This window comes from Colias philodice, chromosome 20, assembly GCF_061535455.1.
Source record: "Colias philodice isolate Cphi_HAF_F1 chromosome 20, ilColPhil1 Martin Lab GWU primary, whole genome shotgun sequence".
NCBI classification, from domain to species: Eukaryota; Metazoa; Arthropoda; class Insecta; order Lepidoptera; family Pieridae; genus Colias; species Colias philodice.
In genome coordinates this window covers 6,319,708-6,330,761 of record NC_143105.1, presented here as the reverse complement: position 1 = coordinate 6,330,761, position 11,054 = coordinate 6,319,708, and the positions used below count along the sequence as shown (strand labels likewise).

Sequence of the window (11,054 nt, the reverse complement as noted above, 5' to 3'; positions counted from 1 at the left end):
ACTCAGGTGGACAGCTTACAAGTGACGTCATAGTGCTGAATCTTATTATTTTATGCTCTTATATCATTCTAGATAGGTCAGGTGGTGGGTCAAATGACCCATAATTTTTTCAACACGGGCCTGTAGTCTAATATTTTACCTCTTTGATTGCAGTCGGTGTATTTAAAGAAAATTTACATGTAAAAGTTTATACGTTACAAGCACCTTTACGCAACTAACATTACTAACACATTTTAAAGAAAATTTCACACATATCTTGTAGATCACCTCTAGTTATATAATTTCGCCCACCTACATTTCGGAAGTGCTGCCCATTCATATTCATTAGGCGTACTCTTTCGTTGAACGGTAAGTGCCCTTTGTATACCGTCCAGTGGTAGTTAAGGAAATGACGCCAAAACGGTAACTACTCACGATTAGTCACCGCACCTTACTATAGTATTCTTTCGTGCATCAATTGTCATATATATACTAAGTGGTACGTATTTTGGAGTGTAATCTCTAGAAAATTGTGAAAAAAGCGTGGAAAACATTAAGGAAAAATTGTAAAATTTAAATGTTCAAGTTCAACACGTTATTCGAAGCGTAACTAAAATGTACCACAATTTTGAAGTATCAGGACAATTATTATAAGAAAAAACAAATGTTACCGTCGCAGATATTAATACAACGTGCAACTATTTACAAGCAGAGAAATTTACCACCAGCTGTGTATTGCCACTACAGACAAATACTTGCATCGTTCAAGCTATTTTGGCGTAAGGGGATTTACTTGTTTTACTTTGTGCTAAAGATAATTTGGAATGGAAAGTACTGAACGGATTTTGATGTAACTTGGCATAGATATAGATTATGTTCTGGATTAGCATAGTCTATCTTTTGTACGGGTTTGTTGGGTTCACGTGAGTGGAAGCTCCCAGCACGAAAAATATATAATCTTTAATGCATTTTACCACGACTATCTTATGCATACGATTTCCATATAGAGGTAATCGTATGCATAAGACGCTCAAAGATATAATCTTCTATTAACAACAAGTTCGTCTTATAGCCAGTATTTATATTTTTTCCAACTAAATACATAAAGCTAGTGCCTTATTGTCCAATAAGATAAAAGCTTAGTATTAGATTCGCGCTCTATTAGACATGGGCCCTACCTCGGTATTTCGTCTCAATTTAGATCGCATGAGGTCACTGAACCATCGACAAGGCCACAGTATTATCCTCGTGATAACTGAGATTTATGAACCTCTATTCTATTAGTAGTCCTTTAATTGCTTGCGATTACTAAATAAATAATCACTATTGTTCGTTCTGTTTTCAGTTGAATTTGCACATTTGAACGCTAACCTTTAGACAAATAATAGACTAAGATAATGCATTGTCCAGGTATCATTGAAAAGTAGATATTTATAATTATGCTTGATAAATAATATTACCAGGGAACTAATCAAAACAACACTGAATAGCACTATATTTAAATCAATTCACACAATTTATTAAGGGCTATACAAAACATTGTTTAAATAACAATAATTTCAGGGCCTTCAAGTTCTGCTTATGTTTCGTTAAGATCCTAATAAATTACTTAAATACATCAATAACTTCTAGTGCACTAAAAAATTTAAATAAATACACAAACACGTCAGATATTTATGGTATGAATATCAAAACATAATGCATACTCGCATAATAGGCGCATACAATATAGTAATTACATATTAATCATCTAGCAGTACAAATTTCTGATTAAAACTCTAAATAATTCCATCAAAATGTTATCTACTATGAAAGTTGTCTAAACCCTTGGAGGTCACTCTACCAAGCGTTAAATTACTCGCTCTTATTTGTTTTATCTACCACGGGACCAGCATACCGTGAGAATAACTATCGGATAATTTAAATACATTAACTGTAGAAAATGCGTATCAAAAATATTATTATAAAATCCAATATTAAATTAACATGAAGACGTAACATACCTAATTAGCGGAGTCGCATTTTGATCTTTAGGAGTAAGTACCTGTAAGAAAAACATTCATATTATTAAAAAAAAAATTTAAGTATCAATTCGTTATTTCTAAACAACTACTTACAATAAAAAAAACTTAATATGGTAAATTGGTAAGCGGTATAAAAGACATGAAACTATCATGTTTTCTACACATATCAATGCACCCTCCGGTTCTAAATGAAGCATTTAAGCAATAACTTTAATTTGCATTCCGACCTCTTTTGCTATCCCATAGTCTAACTCTAATATAAGAGGTGACCGAAGTGTTGGCCGCTCGCCAACCGAGGAGATATTCTCGGAGACCTTTTTAGACGTTTTATTAATTTCCCTTTAAAGTTATTTTCTCCATGGACGCCAAAGGGCACCGTTCTATCTTCCTTTTTTTCTTATGTTTCGTTTCTTCTAACCCAATTACCGGTTGGTTTTTGGTGTGCATGCGTTGAAAGATACTTCGTCGATTACAAACATCAAGGATGAACTTAAAGACATGTCTCAAATACTATCAGAACAAATTTTATTGCATATTATAGTCAGTATCTCATTACGGAACTATATCCGTATTCCGTGCCTACATTGTTTTAAATTGCTCGTTGTTATTATTTATTTCTAAATTCAATATATTGCTTATGTAGAAGAAGTATGAAATTAATTAGTTTGCAACTCGACATTTAACAGCATTCAACAATAATTTAATTCTCGTATTCAAGCCATATTTCGCCAGACAATGCCTATTTGCAAATGTCGTACAGCATCTTATGTCATATAAATCATAGATACCCGCTGTTCAGTTCGTGCCATGACAGACAATATCCATGGGAACCGCTCTAATTACAAAACACATAATAGTTATCTAACGTGACATTTAAACGTTTGATACTTCGCTATTATAATTTGTCGTATCGCCTGACCCGATCCCTTGTTATTGCTAACCCTAGCAGCATAATAATCTCATAGAAATGTCAAATGATTTGAACCAGTTGCAATCGATCTATATTTCCTATTGAGACTCGAAGACTAATGGGTCGATTGTATTGTACGATATCGTTTGAATCTTTAAGCTTTTACGTTATTTATAGAGAGAAAACAAGACAAGAGTATAATTTCTTTATTCAGTACTTTTAATACTGCTCATAGGAAACAAATGATTACGAGACCTTTTATATGAAATCATTTATGCATATCAGTTGTGATTTCAACTTGTTTTGCTTTACAATTTATAAACGAGACCATATTAAAGCCCATTATGTTCATATCTCAGTTCATTACTTCATTTATGCCACAAGACACGCTTCCCCGCTCACGTACAAACCTTCCTCGTTGTAATTCTAATTACACCCACTTATTGGCTTCGTTTATAAACGACTTGTGATATAATTTCATTGAACTATTCACAAATCGATCAATTTATCTCAATTAGAACGATGGCTGCAATAACGGAGATGGGAAAAAGCCAATTTCTTTTCCTCTGGACGATGGACTATACTTTTACTTACTAGTTATAAGTTTCTATATCTATATTAAATTATCATAATATATAAGAAAGTGGTAAAGTATCTCTCTCGTTTTTATTGTATGGCTTTTTTTATCTTAGTCGCAACCGGCAAAAGCCGTAGTAAAATTTAATGGTGATGTGGCTGAATTTACTCGGGTCAGTCTGATGCGTCGACTTCTATTGGATAAGAAAATCAAAGTGAAACGGATGTTTCCATGCATTAATTTTATTACAACTAAATCGCAGGAAAGTGATTTGCAATGTCATTTTGCATTTTCTACTGACCGATAGCTTTAGGCAATACTTGGGACAGCCATTATTGGTACTACAATACAAGCATGTAACAATTGTTGCCTTGCTCTTGGAAAGTGAAGGGTCAATAGCAAATACCCATCCGTAGGCAATAAAATAAACTACGTAATATAAAATTTTAAGTTCCGACTATAACATCACACTTTTACCCCTTTGTCTTCTTATGCTACTATTTCGAACAAGAGCCTGCCATCTATTACATTTGTTTTTGGCACTATAACCGCAGTACTATTTTATTTACCTTATTTCTTTCACAAACATAAATATTTTTTTGTTTTTAATTTAAAAGAAAGTTGCTATTAATATATGATGCAAATATTTTAACACAAATTTGTGTGTCTCTATCTTAAAATTTTCCACCTCATCTCTTCTATCTTTAAGAAATTCTAGAACAACCTTACTTCCCACTCACTATAGTTTGCAACCACAAATTCCAAGGTACCAATATCATACACAGCAATCGCTTCGTACATTTTAGCGAGATTGTACCAACGACGTGTGTTCTTAAATTCACATTCGCTTACACTCAAGCTATTATCACTAATACGTAACAATTTCCACATCAAGCCGGCATTCCGAATGGGTAACTGTACAATATTCGCCAAGCCCTTAATAATCTCAGACTACAAGCATGTTGCTACACTTTAATCCAGTTCAACTAGTACATAAATCACTCCTATGCCGACTATGCTAAGGTAATTGTCCTGCTCAAATGAGATTTCTCTCGAATTTGCGTTGTTACAAATTGATTTTCACAACTAAGTATAGAGACGATACAATAACAAACGATGCAGTTCTAGATCATGAGGAAAAATATGGGCTAAATTTTCATGAAAATACTTTAACAAGTACCTACGTGTGGGCGTCAGCATATCATAAAAATGCAGTATTATATAATATATCGGAACTTGGAAGTTATTATGGAGTATGGACCAACGTTAGGCACATAAATAATAATTTCAACTACATAGGTATTTGCTAAGATAATATATTCGCTCCGTTTCTGTTAGTACATGCTTAACTACAATTATGTGTGTAATATGTGTATTTAAGAATAAAAAAATAGTATTACGTATTACATATCTAGCCAGCGTAAAAAGTCAGTGTCCGCAAATCAAAACAATATCCGACCGCATAACCGCAAAGTTTCACAACTTAACAATTTATTAAAATTCTAAATTAAATGAGAACAATTAGCATTACGCGGGGCACTGTGTCTGTACTAAATACATTATTCAAAAGATTTTTAAGATAATATTAGAAGACACATTCAAAAACGCCCTACTTTTAGAGGAGTAGGTAAATTATTAGTATTAATTTAATTGCAGCTACATGTGTACAGAAAATTACAGTGTAAAAAATAGAAAATGTTTTAACTGTCATAGAAATTCTATAATAAATTTTACACAAATAAGGGTCCCACGGTAGATATAGAAAAATAACTTTACAGTAATAAAAATTATTACCAACTGCTCAAATAAAATACTACAGATCTGCCAGTAGATCTACCACAGACGTGAAAATTTGCTAAAAGTTTTCTTGTTAGAATTATAGTTAAGCGAATAATTTGTAGTTCTAGTGTGCATGGAATACCTACGTGTTCGCCTACAATAATACAACAATTTAAATTTAACTGATTAGTACTACTATTATTCCAAAAACAACTCAATATAAAACGATTACATATTCTCAGTTATAATGAAGGGTGCGATAACTCCAACCCTCGTGATTTAACTGATAATTTCTTTATTTTATTACACTAAAACACCCGAATTTTTCTTTACTCGAAAATTTGTATTAGAATCTTTTATCGTAAAAGCCATAAACTGACCTTTACCATACTTTTATGGCATAATATAACACTATAAAATACAAATATAAGAATGAAACTTTTTATGGATGTGAAGATAGGAAAGCTCTTTCTTTCCAATTCTAAAATAAATTATGGAATAGATTACTTTTCCTCCTATTGGTAGACTATTCAATAATCAATTCTGATTGATACCACTAAAAAAATAAAAGGCGATAACTAATATGAAACTACCTACATAAGCAGTAAGTAAAAAGAATACGAAAGCTCCATATAGGCATACAAATCAAATTCAAAAGACCACCTGTAGCATTATTAGACAGATCGAGAAAGTTCTAACGAGCAATTAAATAAAACTCATTATGCTTATAAAATTGACACAGGACAGTTTCACCGGTCATTACTTGTGATTTGTACAAAACATACACCTACATGAGCTCTACTTTCGCTCCTATGCTCTCTCGATGCACTTTCTACCATCAATCTTTAACCTTTTTAAAGGTAACATCAATTAAGTTTAAATTCTATGAAAATACCATATTAATATATAAAACCAATGTACAGTTTAAAATAACCGTTGTTCTGTATATATAATAGAATTATATTTATTCTCATTGCTTGTCAAACTATGTTCATAATCAACGATCCGTTTGGCAATGAAAGATAGGCAGCTGATAATTGTTTAGTTACGGTCAACGCAATCTTGAATTAACTCTTATATTAGTGAATCGGTATAAGATTCAAATTATATTAACAAAACAATCGCAAGTGCAACTAGAACACTTTGCAGGACAATAAACTACAATACGAAAAGGTATATGTGATATTTACAAACATGCCATTCCCGAGCATGTTTATATTACGTTATAACAGTAGCAAAGCTGTGATGTGGTTGTGAGCTTGTATAAATAGCGTCATATAAACATGACACGTTATATAATAGGAGAATAACATAAGCGAGCGATTGCAGACTTGTGGTTTTAAACGTTTGCAAGGGAAACATAAACTCTAACTCAAATAGGTATTCCTTCAAATATATGAACTTTGGAGAATCATTTTAGCAATTATGAGCAAACAAAAGATTTAAGTTTAACCGACTCATTTATCTTAATATCTTATAGCTACTTCGAAAAGTAATATCCTACAAATGTAAGTGCCAAATCAAAAGCCACGATTGCACTCATAGAAGTTATTACTTTATCAAAATATAGTGAGCATATAATTGTACAAGGAAACGACAAGATCTACTAACGCAAGTCCCTAAGGAGTCGATGTGAATTGCGTGATTGAGTAACCCAAGCTACATATGGTCCGTGCAATAGCCATGTAGGTTAAATATACAGATATAAAATTACATTCGATCCACTTGAATTTTAAACAAACAGCACATTATATAGCGTTAAAAATAGAGACCTCGTTGAGTTGGCAAGATTCTAAGTGCTGACTCCCGCAGAGTCACATCAAGCAAGTGATAAGTTTTGAAGCAACTAATTTATTTTGATACCTCGCTGCATTCATCGTAAATCACCTAAAGGTTCCCGTTAAATTGGTTATAATATAAGGCGTGGGAACACAGTTTTTCTCGATTCAAATTAGATTGTTCACCTTGACTGATCCTTTGCACGTGATTTTAATATCAATACAGCTCCCTTTAAATGGTAGCCAAGTAGCGCTTGCTTAATTATTCATTGCAGTATACCTAGTTCTAGTGTCGAGTTATTTTTTTAAAGTTATAAAATAAATTACTTATTCTTACATGAAAATGTTTAATAAACGATACATGAGGTAAAGGAAAATACTGAGCACGTGTACAAATTCTCATGGTTGTAGCTCATACTGTGACAAATCAATAACGCTATAACCTTGAATGTCTTGATTAACCAACGATAGCGACAACTCTTGCAATATTACACAAATATCGTTTTCACATAACCAGCCATCAATCTCCACGATAAAACAGCACAAATGTTCGTAAGGGAAGTAAAAGCTAACATTTAAATCTGCATACTTGATAACGGTGACCCGCATAGAAATGGCCAACCGACCCTTTAAAGGAACGGACTAGAAAGCCGGAAAATCGTGAGAGATGAGAGATTGCGACGACAACGAAATGAAACATCGTATGCAAAACGACGGACTGGCGCTTGACACTGCTTATACACAAGTTTATTATCGATCGTGTGCGATCGACATGGGAATGGATGTTGGTATACACAATAATGGCTATGGGAGGAACATTACTGATGCTGTCTAGAAATGGCTTCGTTAATGTCAGCCTCTGAAAGGAATTTATTTTTATGGTTATTATATGTATTATCGCGACTTCCATGTCTCGAGGACTATGATCAACATTTAGTCAATATTTGTATGAGAGGAAAATTTTTTGTTAAAAATTTTAATGTTTAATATTTTTTATTAATAAAAGGTAGAATAAAATAATAATTATTATACAACTTAAACCATGTAGCGTCCTAATCTTCTACCTACACATCACGAAATACACTTCAAAACTCTCCAACCTCCAAATGTTTTCATAACAATTAATTTAAGCTAAACGCTAAACGCTAAACGCCAGACGTATTCAATATTCTACATCAACAAACCTGCAGTCACGTCAACTCTGTATTTACCACTAATTAAAGCTTACAAAGGTCGCTTTCTACACGATATCGAAACTGCAAAGCAAACGGTACGAAACAAGGGGTAAACAATTATTTATGGGCAGCTTTTTACAATGGGCAGCGTTGGGCCAGTATAGGCAATCACGATAGGGCCTAAAAGTCTATGATGGGTTATAGATGTTTATTCACAAGCGCCGTAATAGCGGCAAACATCCTCGATCTATTTTTGGGCCAACGCTGCCCATTGTGAGTAAGGCCCATTACACCACACGCATTCGCTCCACATCAACTACCCCCTACCGACTTACCCTTACCGGAATATTTATGAATCATAAACACGCGACATTTTACGCACGTATGATGGAAACAGGAGCTAATGGAATTAAAATTTGGACAGCTTGCACTTTCTGATTAAAAAAAGATACACAAATAAATGCAGGTTATGTCGCGTAGGTACATATATTATTTTTATATACCTATCAAATTAAGTAGGTATCCTCGAAAATTATAAACGTCATTATTGCACGCCTCTTATGCGAAGCGTTGAGGTGGGTACTACTGTCACTTCGCGCAAAACATCTGATTTTTCAAACTTAAAATGTCTTTATGTATCATACATTGCACTTGTAAGATAATACATACACACACATATTAAGAAAAAAACACTATTTTTAACGTTCATGATATTTTTGATGTCATTTTTGTTATTTAAACTAGTTAAAAAACAGTTTAAAAAGTTCTGTCTTGGACGTCCGTGTGTCTGTATGTGCGGATCCTTTTTCTTGTTAACACGATAGCGACCGAAATACTTTACTAATCGAGTCTTTTTTTTTCTCTTACGCTTGAGTATGCTCAGGAATAGAACCCTTTCATTTTTCAGGGTCTGATTCGATGTGGTTTAATTGTTATTAAATAAACAAAAATAATAATTTATAAATATTTATTAAAAAAATTATGAGGCGTGCACTTTTGGATTTTCCAAATTATTTTATTATATTAGGGTGAATTATGATATTGTAATTCTTTCACGTGAACAAGTAAAATAAAAATGATGAACCAATAAGTATAGTAAACAATGTGTAATATTATGTCCTAAGTATTTGTTGATGTAGGTAAGGACAAGTAATTGTTATCAAAGCTAACAGTCTTTATTCTTTAATTTATAGATGACTAGAGGTCCGCCCCGGCTTCGCCCGTGGTACATATTTCAAAATAAAAGGTAGCCTATGTACTTTCTCGGGTATCAAAATATCTCCATACCAAATTTCATGCAAATTGGTTCAGTAGTTTAGGCGTGATTGAGTAACAGACAGACAGACAGTCAGACAGAGTTACTTTCGCATTTATAATATTAGTATGGATTTCATTGAAATATATTTGAACAATACATAAACATAAGAGAAAGTTAATCTATCAATATCCAATCACAAATATTTGTTTCACATCTGTAATATCTATCATCAAGCTTAAATTCAAATACTCCGCAATCTACATGTTAGTGTGAGAATAGTAAAATGATACAATTAACATGTAAACTCCACGTTTCCTTTATAACAATTTTTCATCAATCAGCAGTATCATATAATATCCGTCCGATAGATCCATATCCGCAATAAACTTTAAAATAATCGCTGCTTGATTAGTTATTATTGTTGCAATTAACTCGGCTTATAATAATTTATTTGTAAATGAAACGGTGAAACGAAGTTACATGAGTGATGTAATTTCAAATTTGTCTTATAGTTTTTAAAGAGAGAGATAAGCTTTTATCCTCATGATAACAACAGATATCTATAACTACACATTTTATTCAATACCGTTAATTTATTATTTAGAAATTGTACCAAAACATACTGACATCGCATCTCATGCCATCTGATAGAACTAAACTTACAACATACGAGTATGTTGGACGTTGGTATCGACACGTTTCTTATAGTCGAGGTTCAGAGTGTTAAATCTTACATGAAAAGCGTCGTTGTAATTAGCGAGAACATCTTAGCAAATCCCTTTATGAAGGTTCGATGACTCAACGTTTGATTGATCACGAAATAACTATTGTTAAACATGCATTCTGTTTGAAGAGCCATTCTTTTGTTTCTTTACTTATACAATACAACCACGATGACCATCAGTTAATATTTAAATTATAATTATGTACTTAATACCATACTAAGTTTGCAAATGTACTAAAATACAATAATGCAGTTTTATTTTAACGTTTTAAGTGGCAATTAAACAAGATAATGATTATTATAGTTAGGTATATAGCAAAATAACTAATTATTATGTAATGTATATCAAGTCCAATCATAGGTTAATTAAACCAAATAAGAAAAAAAGTGAAGCCATTTCATACTAATAGCGTATATTATCATTATTAGTCTGTGCTAATAGATATTGCAGCTCAAATTAGCGACAGAAAAATAAGTTTCCGTAGTGTAGCGGTTATCACGTGTGCTTCACACGCACAAGGTCCCCGGTTCGATCCCGGGCGGAAACAGCACATTATATTTTGCTGCGCAATTTTGTTAAATATTATTTAAATTTTCTCCCTTTTCCGGTTTTCAGAAGAAATGTTGTAGGAGAAAAACAATATTCACAGCTCTTCGAATATACAATACTATATCTCAGTAGATACCAGTTTCTCACAATTCACGAATATATCAGAAACAGAAACCAATTTATCAGGGAAAGTAAATGTCTAAATTTACATATTACATAGGCCTATATCCTTACATCACGCGACACTACCGTTATAGCATTTCAGAGTTGATAATGACGCGGAAGAGGTCGACAATAAGT

The 11,054-nt window shown here is 32.8% G+C and overlaps 1 non-coding gene across 1 annotated transcript; it reads left to right on the top strand.

The window, feature by feature from the left end:
- The first annotated feature begins 10,679 nt into the window (after positions 1-10,679).
- TRNAV-CAC (transfer RNA valine (anticodon CAC)) lies at positions 10,680-10,752 on the top strand. The gene has a single exon. It is a non-coding gene; the product is annotated as a tRNA-Val (tRNA).
- The last annotated feature ends 302 nt before the right edge of the window (positions 10,753-11,054 follow it).